The sequence below is a fragment of the Copidosoma floridanum genome, unplaced genomic scaffold (genome assembly GCF_036245765.1).
Source record: "Copidosoma floridanum isolate Cflo_tuat_1 unplaced genomic scaffold, Cflo_Japanese_pri ptg000011l, whole genome shotgun sequence".
Lineage (NCBI taxonomy): Eukaryota > Metazoa > Arthropoda > Insecta > Hymenoptera > Encyrtidae > Copidosoma > Copidosoma floridanum.
Genome location: NW_028321888.1, coordinates 1,566,048 through 1,591,288, shown reverse-complemented (window position 1 = coordinate 1,591,288; position 25,241 = coordinate 1,566,048). Strand labels below are relative to the sequence as shown.

The window sequence follows — 25,241 nt, the reverse complement described above, 5'->3', positions numbered from 1 at the left end:
ACGGTTGGAGAACACTATGATTATATCAATTTTTTGCTGAGTGGAGCTGAGAAAGCACTTATGAAAGATAAGGAAAATAAATACAATGAACACATGATGACACATATTGTACCCAACACCCAATATCAAGGGTTACCCTGACGTCACTTCAGAATAATAGTAAAAATAAGCATTAAAATTAATACTCTGATCAAACATTTGCGTAGCCCTAAGTAGAACAAATTGATGGTAAATCTGTCACTAATTGAAATAAGAATCCTGACAGAAAATAAAATAATAATGTAAATTTCAGAAGCTAAGTTGGCTTAGTGTTTAGTATGCTTGGTACTTATACGACACCGTTTCAGGGGTTGTTGGTTTGATTTCCAGTAAATGCAAATTTAAAAAAAAACTGTTTTCAGCGGAAAAACTTCAAATGAAATTCTGGTTGTTTCGGGATGGTTTTTGAGTGGAATTGTTCTTCAGAGTGAGTTTACGATTTTTTCCTGGAGCCACAGGTCTTCGAGTCTTAATAAACGCGAAACTGAGTTAAAATCATCAGTATACTGATGATAGTAATACTAATACTATAGTAATTAGCAAATTCAATCCACCAAGTAAAGATTGCCGGCGTTACCGGCGAGGAGTGGTCTCTGAAATGTGGGGCTTCTTTGGAGATGCTTATTAGCCTGAATCCGATGCTATGGCAGAGAGCGTTGGCTTAACTGGTGGGGAGTGTATGCCGTAAAATATGGAGTCTTTTTCGGGGACAGACTACACAGTCACGAGTAGACCCGATACACCATTAGTGCAAAGAGTGCCAGCTTAACTGGCAAAGGTGTTTCACAAGAGATATTCCCACTGTGTCGAGGATATGTATGTATGTATATATGCATGATATCAATGGAGCGATAAGTAATACATCTATGGGTGTGGCAATACACCCCCCGAATGCGGATCCTGATCTCGAGGAAGGTCCGAAGAGCTTGGTATGTGGCAAAGACAGTCTTTTTCGACTTACATTTCTTAGCCCAGTCAAATTAAGTATTTAGTAATAGCTTGCTGGTGATACAGTACTCAAACAGAGCATTAGATACGAGAGCGCTCAAGACGTTCAGACACTTGTTAGTGGTTGACAGCAGCTGAATGAGATGGGTCATGGATTCTTCGTTGGTCACTGGCATCTGTATAATGCCACGTACAGGGCTTGCCAATTTATCGGTGAGCGAATTCATCAAATACTGGAACTTTGCTACTGACATAATAGTTGCATCATTAATCAAAAGGGCCATGAATTTATCAGAAAAGCTCTGCCCATCTCGATAGATTTCCTTGAAAGTGTTTAACTTAATCTTTTCCAGCTGAGAGTAAGTAGCAGCCCTGTTTTTTTTGTAGATCTCTCCTTGGTGTGGGGGTAGGGTTCTCAAGTCGTGCAAAGCTCTCTTGAAGAAAAGCCAGGTGTTCCCTAAATACTGCGAGGGTTTTTCCAAGCACATCGTCCTTAAAGTAAGGTGGTAGGAGCTCCATGTCGTTGCTCTAAAACTTGTCCCAATAACCTTGAAGAAATCTTTATTTAATGTTTAAAGGGGTCACATTCACATTGTTCGGCTTCCAAACTTAGAAGGAAGAAAGGGAGCAGCAGAGCAGGTAACGCAGCTAGCAAGCGGTGGCAGAAAGCTACCCAGCTTTAGTCTATTAGATCTGCTCTACTGCAGTCAACAACGCAGTAACGTTATAAAAATATAAAGGAGTTCACCCTTTTAACAGTACAAAATAATCTTTCACCGCATCTGCATGAGCAGAGAAAAGATTCTTCTAAAAACTAGGTATACAAAGTACATTTTTAAAAGACCATGTGACTTTTGAACTTTTAAATATCTGCAAATTCGAATATTTCCAACTAACTTTGCTTGCTACAACCAGTTACTAGCTGTTTATAAATCAAGGTGAGTAATTTGAGTGTATGTATCAAATTGTTCCTGTCGATAACTTATGTGGCAGGATGCATCACTATTTTTTTATAGCCTATTTTGCATACATGTAGCGTTCTCTTTATCTTTGGAAATATTAATCACCGTCAAAGCAACCACAAAATTTTTATCAACTGTGTAAACATCAGGTACATTGTACATTAATACATGAGCGTTTGATGTAACCTCGATTTAGTTTGAATTCTTATAGCGTTTCGTTTCGTACAACATACCTTTGCTCGATGTCTTTTCACTGTACGTATGTAATTACTTCTTGTTATTTAACGCTGTTATGCCCTTGTTTACTTTTATAACCCTAAGTATTTCTTACTGCAACTGACAGTAAAGCCTGCATTGAATTTGAACTCGTATCATCAGATAACCTTTTCTCTTTCTGATTAATTTTTCTAGGAATAAATCTTCCGTTGGCCTTAATGGATCGCACTGCCCCACGCCGCGCCCCGTGCCATCAACACTACACATTTATAGCAGCTGCTGTAAGTATATACGTATAGCGTGACTTAACATATAAAGTATTAGTCTCTCCCCGCTCCTAACACCATGCACCATTGCACAGATTGTACTGGCTGTAAAAGTGGCTGTTTAATCTATTGCCCGGAGACAAAAAAATACGATTCAATTTTGTTTTCCATTAGAGAAGAAATTAGTCATTTTCCAATAAAAGTTCCTCAGGAATACAGGAAAAATAGTTTTGTCAAAATCAGAAGTTGACTTCATTTATTAACTTAACAATTTATGAACAATTGCTAATTTTTTGTTCAGTTTTTTGCTTTCATCTTCACTTTTATTGCTCGTAGAGAAATTTTCACGACCGTCAATCTTTTCGTCATCAAGTTCCCTACAAACTTTTTTAAAAGTTATTATTTGTTATTTATGAAACGCTAATGGCAAAAAAGTGCGAAAAAAATGTTTATACCAAAAAACTTTCGATCAGCGTAGAAAAAAAGCTACCATGTCAGTTTGAACGTAACCATGAGAAAACATAGATATAAAGTTGCATAACAAGAAGCTATTTGTAAACTTACAAAATAATTATTAGTTTTTTGTAAATCAATTTTTTAAAGTGAAACTTTAAAGTATTATTGCAAACGTGTTTTTATTTTTTCTGATCTCGTAGTAGATGTGCTAACACCAAATAAAATTGATTACTGTACACGAATTTAATATATACTCAAATCACTGATTCATTTGGTCGATTTACTCTCAGTTATTTGCTGTTTCTTTTATTAAAAATGTTTTTATAAGTTATCGTTATTTATTTTAAACATGTTAAATATATTTTATCATCAATTTTTCAATTCAACTCTCATCCTATACCTTATAACTGCACATAGCCAACGTCTACCAAAAAGCGAATGGAACTTTGTTTCAACCGGAGGTCCGTAGACCCTTCACGGCTAGTTTTTATTTTAAGACGACTTTTATCTCTTTCCTAATATTCTGATTTATGCATACTCTGTAAATGATTCTCATATTTATGGCAGCAGTTATATTGTATTGCTTTTATTATAATACTATTAATATTATCAACTTAAAAATCTCGTAGACATAATCATTGTTAATCAATTATTCATTTTAACATTTAATTTGAATAGTTATTTTATTTTATTTTTGTATTTTAATAATGCTTCATAAAACTGATTGTAAAAATTATACTTCTATAGAGTATGTGTCTACAACTTAGAAATTTTGACTATAAGATTTATTAATAACTGTAGCAAATGCTTAAACCAATAAACATTGGTTCATATACCCAATGAAAAACAACAAAAGTGTTTTTTCAGAAGTTATTTTTAGTATAAAGCTCCAATGCCGAATTCATCTAATGTATTTTAATAATATTGTGATTTTCAATAACGCGTCATTACATAAACTCTAGTACACATAAACTTTACATGTATATAACTACTGCACTTATTTTTCAATTCAAGTAATAAGGGAAAAGAACACACAAAACGTGTTTGAAATTTGTGTTTTTTAAAATACTTTACAGTTCTTACTATCAGACTTATCGAGACGTTTGGTGTTGCATGGTCTGTGTTGAAATAAATTTTTATAATTTCTTCAACTTCAATTTTGTTTTCTTTTAATAAATAAGTAAATTTATAACGTGAAGTAAGTATAACACTATTTACTAATAAGGATACTCTTGTCTAAAAATTTCTCGGCACATACTATGTATTTGAACATGCGAATTGCACATTTGGGCATATATAATTGTACGCGTGTTTTTTAGTTCTTTAGGAATGTAAATATTAAAATTTGTACGTTTTCAACAGACAGTAATAACTCTACAAGTTAACAATTATTACTATTTTGATTCTATATTAATTATTTTAAGTGAAAGTAAATATTTGTTTTTAGGTCTCTAAGCTGGTTTTCCATCTTACAGTGACCTGGAAGAAGGCTCCACGAGTATTTTGGGCAGGGAGGATGCAGCGTCATTAAAAAATTCGAGATAAGGACTAGGGTAAAATAAGGGTTATCAAAAGATGGTAAAGGAGTCTTACAAGGAGGAAACAAAGAATAATGTAAATTTATTCACCAGATTTCATAATTTTCCAGGTTGTAAGATAAACTGTAACAACTGAAAAGTAGGAAATAAAAAGGAGAAAATAAGAAATAGGCCTCCACAGATAATTTGAAAATTTTTTTACCTTTTATTTAAATAAACAACATTCAAACAAGTGGAAATTTAGGTCTTCTTTTCAACTAAAGAAGTCAATATAACCATAATGAGTCCCCCACACTTTTTTCCCTTAAAAACAATCATAAATTAAGGTTAAAGTATGATTATTTTCGTTGCTTAGTTATTGTACGAGTGACCTATCACGCCCCCTTTTCCAATTTCCTCCGCCCACAAGACTTTTCCGTAAGTCGTCTCACAGTTCTTCCACAGCCCCTTGACAGCTCCTAGGGAGGCTATTAAAGCACTAGCGAGAGAAGGAACAAACGATAAATAGAGGTTATATTTAAGTATATCTGTATTTATCATTACAACCTTTCTTATGTTTTGTTGCTTGTTCTTTCATAGCCTCCCAGCACCGCCACAAAAATTATATAAAAATGTGTTGTTTTTTTATGATTGAAAATGTTTTTGCCTCCACCCAGCAGTCTGATCTCATCGTGACAGTTATAATCCTGCGCCCTCATTGGTCCTTCTTTTTAGCAACCCCACACCACCCAGCGTCTCCTAACATTCGTAAATTAGTCAATTGATCGATCATATGGTAGTTTAATATATTTATAAATCAATGTCTTCATTATAAAACCAAAAAAAAATTATTTTTACACAACTGATTAAAAATTTTTGTAGTACTAGTTATTTTAAACGCGCTTTGCACACTTTAATTGTTGTGTTGTTTTATTGTATTTACATTTAAAAATATTTTTCTATTTCGTTATTCCATTTTAATATACAACCAAACAAAATAACTTTTCTGCATTTTCATATAAAAAAAAAAAAGAAAACAAAATTCATTTCTTGCTACCTAATATTCGGGTCTATTTTTTAAACCAATAAATGTATCAATAATTTTTTGCATCTTAGATACCATAACAAACACTTTAAGATCTTAGCTTCGCAAAGTTATGTACTAACTCTTAAAATGACAATTAAATTCAAGAGTACAAACAAATCAAATAATATCCAACTCCAGATAATTGTAATAACGTAGACTAATTTTTCATTGCAATTATTACTTTGATTGAACAAAATTAATATTTAAAATAATTTTTCCGGACAAAGCATTTGATCTATTAAAATCCAAAATCGCCAATTATTTAGTTATATTACATTTTAATATTGACTTTTTAAACTATGATTTTTAAAGCTCATTTTAAAATTCACCCGCTTTTTGTGAGTGTGGCCTAATCACAGAACAAATAAAACGGCTTCAGTCACATGACGTTCAATATTTTAAAGTAGGATCAAGGATATTCTGACACCTTTGAATAATTCAAAAAATTTTACAATGTAAAAAAAAAGATGTTGAATACTCTATAAGTGGTTAAATAAATTTTAACTTACCATAGTTTTATTTCAATTTCAATGGATTTTTTAAAGCTGTGATGCGATGTTATCTCTGATGTGCTGTGATGACTTGTTATGATATCAAAGCAGTACAAAATCAAAATTAGAGTGTTATAATGAGATCTAAAGGTATCTCAGAATAGCATAGCTTAAAAGTTTAATTGCATGATTCAATGTGTAGAATCAAGAGATTAAGTATACGTTTATGTGCCAGCTAATCTCGAACAGCCATGGTGTAATAAATAAAGGTTGGTTTGTTTGTCACCTAACCTATTAGCCAATCAGATGGCTAAGAAGTACTCATCCATATAAGAGTTTTTACCAATAAAAGTAAAGAGCGTGGCATTTAACTATTGCATGTAGCAACAATGAATACAAACGACAGTGTTTACTAAAAAAAATTATGCAATAGTAGTAAGGATTATACAAATATGTACTGAGAACGTAATACGTGTTGTATAAATTATTAATAGACAGTAAAACATCAAGTCAAGTTAAAAAAAAAAAAAAAAACATTATAGCCAAATACAAAATTATGATTTCATATAATTATTTAAATCTCAAGTATTTCATGCTCAGACACCTAACAGACTGGAGTAACTAAAATTTGAATCGTCAACTGAATTATTTTTATTTCAAGCATTTAACACGAAGTATTCCCAAACTCTGAGGTCTATGCAATATTAACAGTAAAATGAATTTTCTATAATTTGAGCAATTACTTCAAAGAATCCAATACTTAAGAATCTCTGAACTGTCAATTGTTGAATAAATTATTTTAATCAGCAAATAATACGAATAAACTTAATATTCTTGACTAAATAAGCTTTTCATCATAAAATGTATTATCTATGTCTTAAGCGATTACTAGCAATCAACCTTATACCATTCATTGTCTGCACAATTGACAAAAATTAAAAATTAGATGATCCATACCACACGTGAGTAATAATAAGGGTTTAAAACATTCAATTATTTGCAATTATGTTAAACTGACGCACTACATGCAAGTTTGAGCAGACAATGCCATGGCATCGTACTATTATGTACGTCTTAATTCGGCTCTCGAATTTTTAAAATTTAGGAAAAAATATTTAACATCACTGTTACTTTAATGCTTTGAAAATATCCGGCCTTATTAGGTTAAACTATAACTTCCAAAAAAAGTTCCGACAGTAAAAGCGTTTTGATATCATTGTTCAGAGATACATGGACGTGATTTGCTCATTTTAAAGATTTTCTAATATTTCGTCCCTACTGGCTGAAACTTTCCAACCCTAAAATTATCCGGAAGCCAACGAGTATGATAGGAGACACAACACACTAAGAGAGAAAGAGACCGAAATCAAATATAGGAATTCAAACTCAACGCACTGCTTTATATGTATGCATATTGTATATGCGTAGTGTCTAGTGCGTGCAACTGTGCAGTTGTGCATGTATGGCTGCATACACGTATGTAAAAGTGCGTGTAACTTGTGTACAATACAAGTATGCTTGAATGTGTGTGTGTACTATCTCGTTGTCTTTTATATACAAGTTTGTTTCCATACAAGTATACACCCTCTACTACAGGTTCTACCATGTACGTGTGCCCTCACGTGTGTATACAATACACACATAGACTAGTAAATGCTATTATTTTAATAAAGTAAATCAGCAAAAAAATTTTGTATGCACGGCAGATTGATGTAAACAGCCAATATTGGTTCGACGAATTTATGTAATGTAACGTGATCGTCAAATATTGAAAAATATGCCACATCTTGAAAACGAAACTAGATTAACCAAAAATAACGATTTTTACGGGCTCCCTAAAGAGGATAAACATATCACGGTACACAAAAACAGAGGCATTGCGTTATGTAAAAGCATAACCTTAATTTTCAATGTCTTTGATGTACCTTCATGAAATAAAGAGGGAAAACTTTGGGGCGAAATTATACTATGTTTAGTACAGAGTTGCCATAATGCAGAAATGGTTTTTCATAGTTATGCGTGCAAATAATTTCAAAAAATTGAAAAATACGCCATATTTTTAAAAGAAGCAAGGCGGACTAAAAAAAACAATTTTAACGGGGTTCTTATCAACACAAAAAAGTTTGCAGGGCACAAATAAAGAGGTGCTGAGTTATGTGTAAACATAACCTTAAATTTCAGTGTTTTGGATATTTCTCTAGGAAATCACGGTGGAAAATTTGGGAAAAAATCATAGTATATTTGCAAAATTATTACACAGTTGTAGAATACATATTTCATTTTTTGCCAAACATAACCTTATAAAATATTTAAAATACGCAAAATCGCTAACGCGATGATAGAAAGATAAAGCAAAAGTAACAGTTTTCATATGTACGCGCGTAAGTGCAACTTTAATCAAAAATTTTATTTTCAATGATCATTATGTCAGTGTACTTAGCATAATACTGTACCTTTATAACCAGCATAAAAACGATACTTTTTCTGGACATACACATCAATGAATATGTTTATAAACATCCATAAATTTTAATACCACACAATTTCATTCAAAAACTCTCGCTCTCTCTCTGTTAATTCATACATATTTATATTATTTTCCAAATTCTTACGTCTGCGGTATGTAACATGTGATGCACCCAATTTTTTATTATATATTTTTTACGGCATGTTTTACAAAATTTAATGCAATTTCATTTTTATTAGGTTTAATGCATGGTAGAAGAAAGGATCAAAAGTTGATAAGCAGTACGCTAGATTTATATTTATTCGTATATGAGCCTAAAAAGTATTGTCATAAATTAAAAATTATTAAATAACATAAAATTAAAAATCAATAATTTTTTTATGACTGATTTTTACAAGTTTTCGTTGATCTTCAAGTGTGAAATCAATCTACAGTACCGAGAAATTAGAAACCACTTCATCGCTGGAGATCCAATGATTGTTGCAGATCAAAATTTGGTCTTGTGACATCCCATGTCATATACTTATTATTCATTACTTCAAAACAACACGTGCGCTCAAGCAGCGTTAAACCAACGATCATAGAAGTAAGTTAAGTTGAGAAAACTATAAATTGTATAAACATCGTAAATGCAAATCTGAAACTTTGTAGTTTATACTAATGGAAAACAAACATTTCCGGCTTTTATGAATTTATTAAATCGCTAGATAAGACATAACTTAGTTGTTGATTGAATTAACTTTCTTAATTCAAAAATATCCCAATTACTAAATCATATAAAATATTCTAAGATTCAAAATTCCAATTGATAGAAATATAATTGTTACTCGATTAATAAATTAAATATCGAGGAAAAATTGAATAGACAACGTATGATAAAGATGTTTACAAGGACGTGAGATAAAAAAACCAATGAGATACGCTACTACCGTATAACATAAGATATAAACTCAAACAGAAGGTCAACGCCAACTCGGCGTAAATCACTCCATACATATCGCTTGGTGAAATCTAACACCACACCAACGATGAAAAAGAAAAGTATACTATAAGTAAAAGCAAATAAGGCCTTTGGGCCGACGGCTGGTTCCTGACGAACAAAAATGGAACTTATTTGTTTTAAGAAAGAATCTACGAGTTCCACCCTTCACTTATAGAAGTTTGGACGTAACAAATTGGCATTCCTTGTAGGCAACTAAGCCTTGTGTTTTACTCAGAGTATGCTTTAACCAAATGAAAATTTTCATTTTCATTCTTTAAATCATCTTATTTCTTTTAATTTTTTTTCTAAATTTCTTTAATGTCTTCCTTCGTCTATTTTCAACAATTTTTTTATATAATAAACCAGACACTTGAGGATATAAGCAAGGTAGCTGATGAAGCAAGGGTACATTTACTCGAACAATACCATAGGTCCAGGGAAGTCAAAAATCCTTTGAACTGCTTAAATTATCACGTAACGTAGCCCTAAATAATTCAGCTTCATGTATAAATCAAGTTGCCTTACATATACCCATTTATAGTGGACAAAATACACCCCTCAGAGATTTCTTGCAAGATGTTGAAAATGGTAGGTCCCTTATCTCAAATGCGGAAGAACCTATATTGTTAAGAACAGACATTTTCAGACTAAAAGGTAGAGCAAGAAGTTGTCTAGAAGGATTAACAGTGAATACATTAGACGATCTTATAAGCCATTCAAAGGGACACTTTGCTCCTTTTTAAACTTATGCTTAATACATCACCTACATTAATAATTCTCAAATGAAACAGGGAGAAACTTTTTGCGATTTGCAAAATCTCCCAACTCATTGATGGGGGCACTAGAGCAGCAAAAATAGAGGCCGCGTCCAACAAAATTCCTGAGAACCAACCGCCTGATTTAAAGTTGTATCTAGAAATGGTTGGCCGTGAAGCAGTTATGCGAGGCCTACCCGATAGATTTAAGGCCAACATGATGTCACACGTAGCAAAAACGTTTGCCGGTGCCTTATAGGTAGCTTTAGAAGCAGAATAAGTTGGAAAAATATTATACCCCAACACTACCGCTACCATGTAATATCAGGATTCACACATGTACCCTACAGCTAGACAAAATCTATCAGTAAAAAAGCGGGGCAGACAAGAACATTTTTCACATTTTCAACCTGATCAAACTAACACACACTATGTTGAATTTGACGATCCCAACACATTTAATCACAATAACGTATCTAACTATTACAATCCTAACGACACACAAACTTTTCCTACTACGTTTAATTTAGATGGAAAAATAGTATTACACCCAGCTCTCCAATATAATAACAACTCCATTAATCTATCTGTAAAATTGTTGCAAAAATCAAATGAAACACAATCTTTGTTGAATGATGAATCGTAATTATTTAACTTTATCATCCAGTGAAAGCTGGATGTTTGTGGACTTGAGTCTCACGCTCCCTGATGGGCCACGGGACCAGGAGTATGTCTAACTATTCGGTTGTTTACTTTCCTTAGTGTAATGTGATTTTTGATTAATTTACATGTATGTGTGTGTATTAGAATAATAAAAGATCGAATACCTAGTTTTATTCTCCTTGGTTGTATTATAATTCGTTGCTGCCAATTCGTCCTCCGGTGGTTCTTTTCTCTATTTATTAATAGTCACTTCAGTTAAATCAGTTTGATAATTTAAATCGCTTTCACTTGATTCGGTTTGTTATTAATTGATTTATTTCTATTTAATTCAGATACAAATTAATCATACAAAGTGATGAGGAAAAAAAACAGTCAGTCACTTTTTAACAAAAATGTTTAGCAAGCTACCTGTTTAATGAAATACTGCACTCGATGAGCGGCAGCGGGCTACTAACTAAAACGCCGTGCAAAGAAATGCACCTTGCACGAAATTTAGTTTAAATATCTTTGTCTTACTTGCTACGGGGCCGGTACTTGCTGACTTCATGTGTTGAGGCTTAGCAGCTCGCTTCGGTTGTCACTTGACACTTCCGAGGGCCACCAAGTACACAGTCAGCTATGTTAAGTGACGACTTTCGTTAAGTACAACTCTTTTAAGAGTCTTAAAATTTCATTATAGAGAATAAATGTAATATAACAAAGAAGAAAAATCAAAAATTTAATTATTTACAAAAGTTTCCACTTAACAATCTTATCAACCTTTGAATGATTCGTGGAAAAATCATCGAAATTTTGGATCCACACAACCAACACAACACCAAAACCAATTATTAGCCTATTTGAATTGCCCCTTCTATACAAGCTTACTGCAGTGTGTGTTTAGTAACTCATTCACTTTTCCAATGGGAAATTATCCTTGCACTTGCAAAAACGTTCAGATACCACAAGAATCGCGAAACGACACTAGCTTTCACTCAAGGTAGAAGACTCAATAATCAGCAAAAGTTCAGACCTTTTCTCCAAAACAAAGCCATCTTGAAACGGAAACGGTGGTCGGCCCCCAGACGTAGCAGCGAGCAAAAACCTGAATCAGTGTCTACTGACGAATGAATTTGTGCAATCGCCCGAGTGTCCATCGCAAGAAACATTGAAAATGCACCGACAGTAAGACTTAAAATACACAGTTAAATGAAAGTGAAGACACTTTTATCATAGATACAGGAGCTGACGTCAATGCTATAAAAATATCTTTATTGCTACTAAACGTTGTTAAATACTGATATAAAAGTTGCTTTTATTAGACTAACTTTTCAAATTATTTTAACATTAGGAACAGTAACATTAAACATATTTGCTAAAAATCACGTTTTCACGTCTTATCACGCCTCAGCGAAAAAGGAATGTTAGAAAATTTATTTATAACAGTCATAGGCAAGCATACCTGCGCTTGATAAAAACTACTCCTGGCATATTTATAGGCGAAGCAGCAGTAACATACGATAAATGTCATTGTCTCTTAATAGCTGTAAACACTAGAGAAAAGCTAGTAGATATCAAGATCCCTCCTTAAAGTCTCGTACTTTTTGATTTAGACAATTCAGAAAATTTTCTCGACTCAGATTTTAGTGATGATGTTCCAACGTAACAACAGAGAAAAGAATGAAATGTATTACGGAAAACTTGGCCAGCATCATCATCATCAAATGACAAGTTATAACCAACTTTGCCAAAAATTAAAAGAGTATTTACATCTATTTTATATCAAAGATAATGCTGATCCACGTACCTCGTATGTACAAAATAATACACCAACAACTTACGAAGAACCTGTTTTTACTAATCAATATAGATATCCTTCTGCTCTAGACAAGGAAGTTAGAGATCAGATCGACAAATTATTACGGAAAGATACCATTAGCTACTGTTTTAGCCAATACAACAGTCCACTGTATATTGTCCCTGAAAAGCCAGGACTTAACGGAAAAAAAAAGAATTGTCTGGTAATAAATTACAGAAAATTAAAAGTTTAAGCTATCCCTGATGCTTACCCATTGCCTAATATTACAGAGATATCAGAGCAAATTGGTGGGCCCAAATTGTTTTTAGTATTCTTTCTAGCTAACGAATTTTATCAAATTAGAGTATCTCCAGAACATTGCCATAAAACAGCTTTTAGCACTCAGAACGAACATTACGAGTATATAAGTATGCCATTTAGATTAAGCAATGCACCAGCTACATTCCAAAGACTCATGGATTCTGTATTATTGGGATTACAAGGCACAGACCTATTTATATGGAAATTCAAAGTGATCAGTGATCCATTGGGGGCCAAATGTGAGAAAATAAATAAATACAAGTAAAGTGTATTTAAATTTTCTTGCGTTGATTTATTAATGCGCAACGTTTCGCTGACAATATGCGTCAGCCTCATCAGGCTACAAAATTAAAATTAAAAACACACAATGAGTGATCTGGAAGGCTCAAACACAAAAATACAATAAATTTTTTTGTAAATTGTTACCGCAGGTACGCAAGAATTCGTAAGTTTGGTTGACTTACTCGTCACCTGTCGTGCTATCGCCTGATGAGGCTGACGCATATTGTCAGCGAAAAGTTGCGCATTAATAAATCAACGCAAAAAAATTTAAATACATTTTACTTGTATTTATTTATTTTCTCACATTTCGCCCCCAACGGATCACTGATCACTTTGAATTTCCAAATTCACCGAAGGGCACTGATGTATAGTCACAGACCTATTTATATTTTTAGACGATATAATAATATGTGCCAAAACTTTATAAGAACATGGAATAAAGGCAAGAAAATTATTTGATGAACTATCAGATGCCGGTTTACAATTACAGCTAGAAATATTCGAATTTTTAATTTTTGAAGTGACATATTTAGGACATACAATCAGTAGTTATGGAGTGAAATCCGATCTCATGAGACTTGAAGCAGTTAAAATTTCCTAACACCAACAAATTGTATGAAAATTCGAGAACTTTTAGGACTTAAGGATATTATAGACGATTTATTAAAGATTACGCGGAAAGTGCAGAACCTTTAACCCTATTATTGTGAAAAAGTAACAAATTCAATTGGATTAAGACTCAGGAATAGAGCTTTGAAATATTAAAATCAGCCCTGTTTGAGGCCCCAGTACTTGCAAGTGTCAATCTCGACAAATCATTTATTCTAACTACTGACGCAACTAACGTAGCTCTTGGTGCTGTTGTAAGTCAAGGAGATTCAGGTGAAGACTATTCTGTAGCCTACATGTCTGGCACTCTTAATAAATAGAAAAGAAATTAATTCACTACAAAAAAAGAGTGTTTAGCAGTAGAAGCCACCGTACAACATTTTCGACACTATTCAAACAGACAAAAATTTACACTTTAAGTAGACCACAAACTTTTGACATAGATCGAATCAATAAAAGACCCTATGAGTCACCTAAATCGATGGAGAGCGAAACTCCGCGGGAACAACTACACCTTTAAGTACAAACCCTGACGTTTAAATTCAAATGCTGACGAGTTATCGCGTAACCCCACAGATTTTTATGAAATAAATACCGTAAAAAATTACATAGATTTTAAGGGAGAGCGTAAAAGAAATAGAAGAATTTTAACATCCAGCAGTAACAGAAGCAGTAGTCGCTCTTACAGCTCGAGCTTCGTCAACGAGTATAGTAATTATAGAACATCACAGTCTCGTAGGCTACCTGTAAAACCTATTTTAAATATCCCCCGACAACCACTCACATCTATTGCACGTACTAATAGAGCTAGTAATATGCACAATCAAAGTTCAAACAAGCTCAAATCCACTACTACAGCGGAGCAGATAACAAGAGGAAAAAAAAGACATTACATCAGAAGATGAAATAGTTGCTATAGAAGAACAAAATTTAGAGCTGCAATCCACTGCTTGCACATCAACGCATGAAGATACTTTGGAAAGCAGTTTCGATGAAAATAATGATAAACAATATTCTTTAACTAATAGCTTGCGAAATTCAAATTTGGCAAACCCATCTTCATATTACGATTATTACATACCACGAAACTAATAAACACAATAGGAACAACAGGAATCAGCGAACCAGTGACAACCGAAGCAAATTTTCAAAATTTAAAAACTTCATCTAATATTCTACTAGACTATTCCAATGACTCTTAAAATTCTATAAAAGAAAGAAGCTGTCACACAAGATTAAAATCAGTAATAAAACGTTCCAAGGGTGCATCTACGGTAATAGGAGACGATGTCAATACTGTATGGAAAGAGCCTTATGTTTCTACTATTGAACAAGAAGATAGTAAAGAAGCCAGAGAGGAAGAAAAAACGTATGATAGTATACCTAATACACCTTTTTGTTCAAGTGGTTAGCAGCAAAACCCATTCATGAAAGAGCATTACGCCCCAAAGCAGAGTAACTTGACACCGTCTACTCGTCCTACAGCCGCATTCGAAATGTTAGAACAGCAGTGGAATGCTGAACGCGATGACCAAGTCACTCGTAAAGAAAGCACTATAATTAGACCTTTAATAAGAATAGAAATGGATCACCTCGAAATATTAAGCACACAAGAATGTTTAACGTATGCAAAAGACAGCATTGCAACATTTATTCCAGCCGATTTGTTACTTAATTTTACTAACAATAAATTATTATTATATTGAGATTATATTTTAAAATACGAATTAAATAAAACGCAACCATAACTGGCAACGTAATAATACCCACTTGTAAAATAAAATTAGTATTCTGCTTGATTGTCAAAGAAAGAGAAAAAGATGAAATAATACTTCAAGATCTTCACTCGTGTTTAGCGGGTTTAGCAAAAACAATAGAAAACAAAAATATAGAAACATTGAGAGTATCCAGAAAGGGTAAAATAACCGAAAATTTGCCCAGAGAAATATTGCCCAAAGCAATTCATGAGGAACTCAGTCGTGTAAACATCAAAATAACTGTATGTATCGGCGAATGTGCTTATTTATCAAACGAAGTGAGACAACAAAAATTAATAAAATGCCACGACAGTCTCTTCGGCGAGCATATAGGCATAAATAAAACTTATAGAAGAATACGAGAATTGTATTACTGGGAAAGTATTAGAAAAGATATTGAAAATTTTTAACGAAAATGCAAAATTTGCCAAGAACAAAAACCAACATGGATAAAAACAAAAGAACCTATGATAATAACTAATACTCCTGTCGAAGTTTTCGGAAAAATTGCCATTAATACTGTAGGACCGTTAGCAACAACAAAATCTGGTTATTCACATATATCAAGTATACAATGTTTATTTTTATAATACTGTGTAGCAGTAGCTACACCCAACATCCAAGCTATCACAGTCGCAGACGCTCTGGAAAGACACTTTATAACGTTGTATGGAGTGCCTAAAATAGTACTCAGCGATAATGGAAAGAGTTTTCGAAATAATATACTAACAATCTTAGCCTAAATTTTCAGTTTCAACTTTAAGACCAATACACCTTACCATTCCCAATCCAACGGTTCATTAGAACGTAGCAATGCCATGCCTGCAAGCTTTCTAAGAACAAAAGCTGCAACTAAACAGGATTGGGACAAAATGTTACCTTTTGCTATACATGAATACAATACATCACTGCATACAGCTACCGGATTTACACAAAATAAACTAGTTACGGCAGAAAAGCACGCCCACTAAATCCATATCCAACCGAAAATAAAATACAGTTTTATGATAATTATCTTATTGATTTGATTCGTTGTTTAAAAGATGTACATAAAAAGCTCATGATGAGCTCATCACATGTGGGCATAAAAGTAAACAAAATTATGATAAACATGCTAGACCTCAGAATTTAGAAGTTGGTATGAAAGTTTACGTAATAAAGGAACCTTGGAAGGGAAAATTAGACAAATACTACAACGGAATTTTCAAAATCATTAATACAACTAAAATAAGAATAACATAACACTTAGATCAGGAAATGGAAAAATAATTATTAAAAATTTGGATGAACTAAAACGTTCTTACGAATAAGATCTCCCTCGTGTTTCAGGAATCTCAACAAGGTAACAAGATGATCCTTAGACTAATCATCAAATAGGATTCATCATAATAAAGGAACCCTTAGCATACTCAATGGACCACCCTCCTTCAAAAAGCTTCTATAAAAATCAAGAAATATCCAACAATCCAGAAATTTATTATGAATACCACAATGAAGTTCATCTTATTCATATACAATAGAAAATAACCGTACTTTTAGACTGTAAAAATCTCACAAAGCATAACGAAGAACTAGGTTTTCAAATGTATGATTTATTCAATTACTGCCGTGAACAGTTAAATACAAGCCAACGCACAAAATTAATACCTCTATCACACTTAAAACAATTACTTAAAAACATCAACTTATTATAATTCAAGATACAACAATTTTTCTTACCAACCATTTAAGTCTTTGACTCATAAATAATCAAATCTCATTGTATAAAGAAAAGAGGCACCCCTTTTGAACTCATGGGATGGATGTCTAAGAAAATTTTTGGAACATTGGACGCAAACGATAGAGAAGAAATAGCTTCTGAATTAAACAATATCTATTTAAAAACAAAAAAATATTTCTGTTTATGTCACAAACCAAACTCATATCGTACGATTAAACTTGGAAACGCTTCACAAAGAAATGGAACGAACAAAAATCAATGAGTCAAAACTTACACAACGAATAAGGGAGCTAACCATAAATTCCACGTATTTAACAGAACGGAAAAAAATTTATACAATTTTAAGATTAATTAGCATATGGGTTATACATTTCCAGGAATTCTTGTATTACATACTGCAATCCTATAAAATATTAATTAACGTTTTCTACATACATATACACGTACACACTTTTCATTCCAGGAAATTTGATCTCAAAATTGTTGTTCAACCTAACTCGTTTGTATCTTTCGTTATTTTTTCTTCTCTTGGATTTTTCTCTTCGGAGTTTTTCCTTTGAGCCACGAAATACATCTTCGTTCGTGGCTCATAATTAGTGCATTTTTTATTTATTTTACAGTTTATTTCCATCCTCCGTTCAAATAAATTTATTCAAGTTGTTTCTCTTGGGTAGGTTTTGGGCTATTATTTGTAAATTCAGTAGTTTTTGTGCCACGACCCCTCGTAAATTTAAAATTAAAAAAGTAGTTGACTTCGTTAAACAGACGCAGCCAACAGGGCAGCAACACTCTTGCTACATTTCAGTCATTTCCACCCCTTTGTACTCTCATCCGAATAATTGACTCAAATAGTAAAAGAAATTTACTCATCTGGAAACAAACATTCTTTACAAATAGATGAAGCACAAATCACCGTTGCTAAATTACATAGCTTTTCCCGTACAACAGCTGTAATGAATGACAGACGATTAGCAGTAACAATTACATTTTCTTTAATCGGAAACGACAAATATAGTACTTACAGAATGCATCCACTATCCATGCCACAAAATATACACCAAAACTTACAAGATATTAATGTTATTAATCGATGGGTAAGTATTATGTCAAATTATTATACATTGACCTCTTCCATCTAAATTGCGCTATGTATATTTTTTATAGAAACGTCGCGCTTATTTTAAGAGTAAAAATCGCTGGAGTGCGAAAAACTTTGTCAATTAAAAATTATAAAGCAGTGAAAAAAGTGATCCGCTTCGGCCAGGAGTCGAACCTGGGTCTCCTTCTTGCCTGGAAGGTGCGTTAACCAACTTCGCCACCGAAGCGGATCCTGGCCAAAGTGGATAATTTTTTTCACTGCTTTGTAATTTTTAATTGACAAAGTTTTCCGCACTCCAGCAATTTTCATTCTAAAAATAAGCGCGACGTTTTTATAAAAAATGTACATAGCGCAATTTAGATGGAAGAGGTCAATGTATAATAATTTGACATAATACTGACCCATCGATTAATAACATCAATATCTATAATATCGGCGTTCGACCTAAAGACACGCCTAAGCAGAGCAGTGGAGAAGGGTGTCCGCCGAGGCTTCGGTGTCGAAGTTGGTTAACGCACCTTCCCGGCAAGAAGGAGGCCCAGGTTTGACTCCTGTCCGAAGCGGATAACTTTTTTCACTGCTTTGTAATTTTTAATTGACAAAGTTTTTCGCACTCCAGCGATTTTCACTCTAAAAATAAGCGCGACGTTTCTATAAAAAATATACATAGCGCAATTTGGATGGAAGAGGTCGATGTATAATAATTTGACATAAAACTTACAAGGTTACGTTAGTATCAAGCCCATAACAGACTATTTAATTATAAACCACCACAAAGGAAATTATTTTCTAGCTGATAAAGACTACATAAATGAATGTATACACTATGGTCAATTACTACTATGTGAACCTACCTATATAATAATGGAAGAAATCGACGATGCAACTAGTGAATTTCTCCTCTTTACAAAACCCACAGAAGAAGCCCTAAGGAAATGTGAAATTATGTTATATAATTCGGAATAATCATATTGAACCAAGTTAAAATACACTCAGGAATGGCTATATTCTACTAGAGATCCTTTCACACTTCGTCTAATTTGTGATTATGATCATCGCCATGAATTGACACTCAAGGGCCCCAGAATTCTATCATTAAGCAGGTAGTGCACATCACATTCTCGTGATGTAACTCTATATGGCCTTAACTTAATAAAACCAAATTACACCTATATAATCTCAAGATGTACTTCCTCACATTACGAACAACACGCTTGATTTAGAGGAAAAAAAGCAAATATAATTACGAAATGGGCTGAATCAAATGACTTCCTATCACTACAACATATCGAAGGAAAACTGAGAGAAATTGCGAACCATGAAAAAAAAATCCCTAGAAAAAATTTATCTCGCTACAGCATTTGGAGAAAACTTAACTATCGTAATCACCATACTTATATTTTACCAAATGGGTTTAAATTGATCACATCAAATCAAAAACAAAAAAACCCACGTGATAGATCGTCCAATATCCCTAAACATAAGACAACTAGACGAAGAGCCTCAAATTTTTGCAACTTCAGCAAGACCATCAATGCAACCTATACCTACTCAAAGAACGCGCTTCCCTAAGGACACAGATACTATTTACGCTCATATTGCAGGGACTAGACAATTACCCTCTAAGAAACATATCAAATCATTCACACAAGGCATACATTAGCATCGTCATACACGTGTATTGTTATTATTTTCTTTTTCATATCCCTTAACTTTTTTTTTCTCTTTCTCTTTTCTTTCCTTCTTTCTCTTTTTTTTCCTTCTTCCTTTCTAGCCTTCTCATAAAAAAAAAAAAAAAAATTAGAGTGAGGGGTTTTGAAACTCGTAACAGAAGCAAAATTTTCACGTTCTACACATTTATAAATTTACCTAGCAGTCAAAAGCAGCCACTGTAAGTGTATATAGCCACTTGGCTTAGTAGAGCAACGATGTACGCCGGCACATAAATTGTACGGAAGCATATAGTTGTCTATGTGTGCACGCGGCTGACGACGCTTTAGAGTATTGTACTTCAGTATTTCAGTTGTTTTTTTAGTATGTAGGTATAAACTTGAAAAAAAAAAAATTGATAATAAAAAAAAGAAAAAAAAAATTAATTTAATTATTTAATCACACAATATATAATTATAACTTACTACATAACTATTAAATATATTTTACTCCTATTTCTGAAACGCTCTCCAACTCAAAAATAGCAGTTTTAGTTACTTGTTCTTACTCTTGGAAAAGACGTCGTAACCCAAAAATGTCATTCCTTACCTTCGACATCTTCACTCGACCACTCGGGACAATGGTGTATTCGTACCCCTCCATTATCATGTCTCGACCTCGTCTTAAATTGCCTCGATAAAATCTTGGCATATAAAAACATTCCACAGTCTAAAAAAAAAAAAAAATTTTATTATAACTGCAATTAACATGATCATTTGACTATCATTCCTTCTTAGTTACTTATGCTCAATCATACTGAGCCATTTCGTCGAAGATATACGGGCTATAATTTCTCATAGATTATCTCAGTCCCTTCTTTAACAAACACTTCGTTCCTTATAGATTCCATCATCTTTTCCTCTCGGGTGTATATCATCAACCCGATCTAAAACACACACAAAAAAAGAAGAAAACCACCATAAATAAAGTTTCTTGCTCACAATAACTAACTTTGTTAGAAATATATGTCGTCATAAGTTAAAGAATAAACTATTAAAATTTAGTAAAAATTTTTTTTACACTAATCGCTAAAGTCGTATTCTGTAATTGTATTTTATAAAACATATAAATATAAAACAAGTTGTACGTACGTGTAAAACCATCAACGGAAGATTTCACGTTTTAAAGATGTATTACTAATCACTGACTTTCAACAATGTTTAATTCAACACTAGTGCAGTGAAAAATTGTGACGGAAAACTACAGTGAAAACAAAGCTATTAGTCCGCAAAAATTATTTCTACATGTAAAACACCAATGACAATAAGCCTCATAGTGTTACAACACTATTTTACGCAATATAACCAACGATATAATAAAAGCATGACAGCAACACTACAGTACCTCCACTCACTTTATTTCGATAAAGCGTTACAGATCCCGCAGAAATGTTGCATAAAACATCAACGCCATGACGATACTTCGTGAAATGCATAACATCCACGCCTACTGTATAAAAAACTGCAATCGGGAAGAAAAGTAAACGACAACTCTCTAATTACTCCAATCAATATGTCCAGAGACTAATCCGTTGCAATTCGCTTCAAATAACAGATATACATGCATTTAACCTTATCACATACTCCAGTTACAGTGTAGGTGCACCATTATGTAATTCCTTGAGAAAAAAAAGAAAGAAAGCAAAAAGCAAAAACAAAAAACAGCCAACCAGCAACTTCAAATCACCTTACTCATAAATCACGATACAGTGAAGTGCAAGCATCATCCCTACACAGCTAAGCAAAAATCGTTACCATTAAGCTGCCATTTCCAACTTACGAACTATTCTTTAAATTATTATAGCACAACATCACCTACAACAAATTCAACACAAAAGATTTGCAAAAGCAAAACCTCAAGAAATGTAAACTTATATTATTATAAGGGTTTACTTATATTATTAACATAATATTTTAAATTATTAATTTTTTTGTATTTTAAGTACTTGACACGGGTTCGTTTTCTCTCTTATAATTGCCAAGAGGGCATCTAAGGGGGCATGTGACATGCAATGTCATATACTTAATATTTATTACTTCGAAACACAGAGTTTCGTTTTTGAATTAAAAAAAGCAAAAGCTCAGCGATCTCGAAACATCGAACGGTGCACCTGCTTCTCCAATCGCGCGATATATAACCTACTTCTTTTGTAAAAAGCTACCATCGCAAAACTCGAACTAAGCGTGCAACCTCTAACAATCTTATACAACGCATACCTTACATCAATTCGCAGTGGTACATCCAAGAATGTGAGTAATCAACAATTTCAATATTCTTTCATGCGTATGTTCACAAGAAATATCATACACAATTTTGACAGCAACTTGTACTTAATGTAAAATCTGAGAGATCAGCATTTTTAACCATCATTTGCTGCGTAATTATTGCACCATGACTGTGCTCGTGTCAATCGAGAGTAATTAGGTTAAGCTCTCATTGGTCGTTCAGATCTCCAACTTGACACGTCCTCCTTAAACGCAAGAGTATAAAACCTCCTTCCACATAACAATTTTAGCCTTTTCTCTTTCATCAAGTGCTCCAAAGTAGATATAAAGGTTGGAGAGTGAGTTCTGTTGCGTCTTTTAAGCGTATGTGAGACTTAGTTCGGTGATTAAGCTACGGGTTAGAAGCGTGCATTTTAAGCAAATTTAAGACTAAGCTCGGTGACTAAGCTGTGTAAAAAAAGCTCGAGCAAACCAGACCGCTGTAGACTCACTTAAAAAGTGAATCAAGGAGGAATAAGAAAGGAAGGACCGTCAACTTGGGTTCCAACGTTAAAAGCAGCAGCCTAATTATTGTCATCACCATGAGTACTCTCGTGTATGATTAGGATAATCGTTGCGGTCAACCTAGTAAAATCTTGCGGTTGCGTGCGTGCAAGCTACGGTTAACCAACGATCATAGCAGCTGGTTAAGTTAAGAAAAACTATAAATCATGTAAACATTGTACATGCAAATCTGAACTTCATAATTTATATTATTTGTAAAATCAACTATTTCCGGCTTTTATAAATTTTTTAAGTCATCAGATAAGACAACTTGGTTGTTGATTTAAATTTACTTTCTTAATCCAAAATGTTTTAATTATTAAATAATACGAAATAATTCACGATTCAAAATTCTAGAAAGATAACCCATTCTTTGACGAATAAAGTAAATATCAAGGAAAATTTAAATAGAAACATTCGACAAAGACTTTTAAAAGGACGTGAGATAAAAAACGAATAAGGTACGCTACTACTGTATGCTATAAGACATAAACTCAAACAGTAGGTCAACGTCAGCTCGGCGTACACCACTCCATACATATCGTTAATGAACACTAACATCACAACGCCGAGTCTACGATTTAAAAGAAAAGTATACTGTAAGTAAAAGCAATTAAGGTTTTTGGGCCGACGGCTGGTTCCTGACGAAAAAAAAAAAAATTCATTTTTTTGTAGAACGAATCTTCAAGTCCCACCCTTTACATATAGTTCGGACGTAACAGTCTCAAATTAGACCTAGTCTTGAGATAAGAAAAAATCAAGATTACCTATAACTTTGCAGTTTTCTCTGAGAGCTTTGGCAGGTGTCAAAATTTATTTTTCTGTTCTGTTATAGTACTCTGAACATTATGATCATCGTGATCTTTTACTCTAGTTCCAGCACTAAGACACATCTAAGGTTCACTTTTCGATTCAAAGTGTGCTAGAGATCTTTACCAATGAAATATTATTTTTGAACTGTAGCTTGATTTCATACCTAAACATTTAATGACTGATATGAGGGAGTTTAATTTAATTTCCCTACGTAAAATCAAGCAATTGTACCAAATATTAAGAAACAATTTCATCGCTGGGGATCCAAGGATGAAAATTATATTACCACCTCTAAAAGCTTTTAAAGCGCTGTGTCTCCAAAATCAATATCTGAGTAGTATCCAATTTTATCAGACTCCCAATTTTTCATTTCCACTACGTTACTTTTTACCTTACACTGTTTCTTATGATAAATTATGTTACTTTTTAAGAAATGTATAATAAACAGTACAAAAATAGAAGATAAAAGTGTTATGGACATATATTTAGGAAAAAAAAGTGATCCTACAACGCAGTATAAGATAAAAGATGACTGAGTTGTGACCCAAAAAAGAAACTAATTCGAAACTACTGAGATTAAGGAAACTATAAAACTTTTAAGTTTCAACGAAACTTTGCTTTTTTTCTTTGTTTTAAGAACTTGGTCTAATTTGAGATGATAATTTTTTACTTGCAGAAATCATTAGATCTCTGGCAATAAAATTACTTTTTCCTGTTTGGTACTAATGCTTGATTTCACACTTAAAAAATGAATGAAATTTGTTAGAATCCAGGAAAGTCCCGAATTCCAATAAAAAACTACATAAAAGTACAACGTATACAAGTGTGACGTAATTGTTAGGATGGATATTACACGTACAGCCTAATTACGTCAAATATTATTCAAAAGGAAATAATTTCTGCATGATTTGTCAACCAATTTTATTATTAGTAATCAATACTTAATTTTCTTCGTTATATATCAATACCAAATTTTGGCATCGCAAGGAAGTGAGACCAACAGCTACTATTCAAGTTAGAAATTCAAACAAAATTAAACATTCAAATATAAAATTATGTTTAATGTCATTGAAAAAAAATTTTGATAAAAATATCATAAAAAACTGGAAGTAGCTTAATAATAACACGAGTAGTTTTGTTGTTTTTAAATACAAATTTATATACATACACATATATATGTATATTACTTAACCAATATTTATTCTTTCGAAGTTATGAGATCAATAAAAAGTATTTAAGTTTCTTAATTTATTCACTAAAAATTTATATTAATTCCTAAAAGACCAATTCATCAGGAAATACGGAGTTCGGCTAAGGTTTATTTATTATTAGTCCACATATTACAGAAATGCGTTTCTTCTAATATAATAATAAAAATATTCATATTAAATGAAGCATTACCGTTTCATTGAATTAAATACATGATTGATGTCAAATGTTAACTTGAGGATCAGCGCATAAGCACACGATCAGTAAGAGCTAATTTAGGAGTATAAATGAAAAACTCCAAAAAGTCAGGTGTTGGTTTGAGCAACG

At 32.9% G+C, this 25,241-nt stretch overlaps 1 protein-coding gene and 1 non-coding gene across 6 annotated transcripts in view; both read right to left on the bottom strand.

Annotated features, from left to right (window-relative positions):
* mRNA-cap (RNA guanylyltransferase and 5'-phosphatase mRNA capping enzyme) overlaps positions 1–25,241 on the bottom strand; it is a 121,431-nt gene that overhangs the window by 16,534 nt on the left and 79,656 nt on the right. The gene's annotated exons all lie outside the window — the stretch shown is intronic.
* Positions 18,568–18,640, bottom strand: TRNAA-GGC (transfer RNA alanine (anticodon GGC)). The gene has a single exon. It is a non-coding gene; the product is annotated as a tRNA-Ala (tRNA).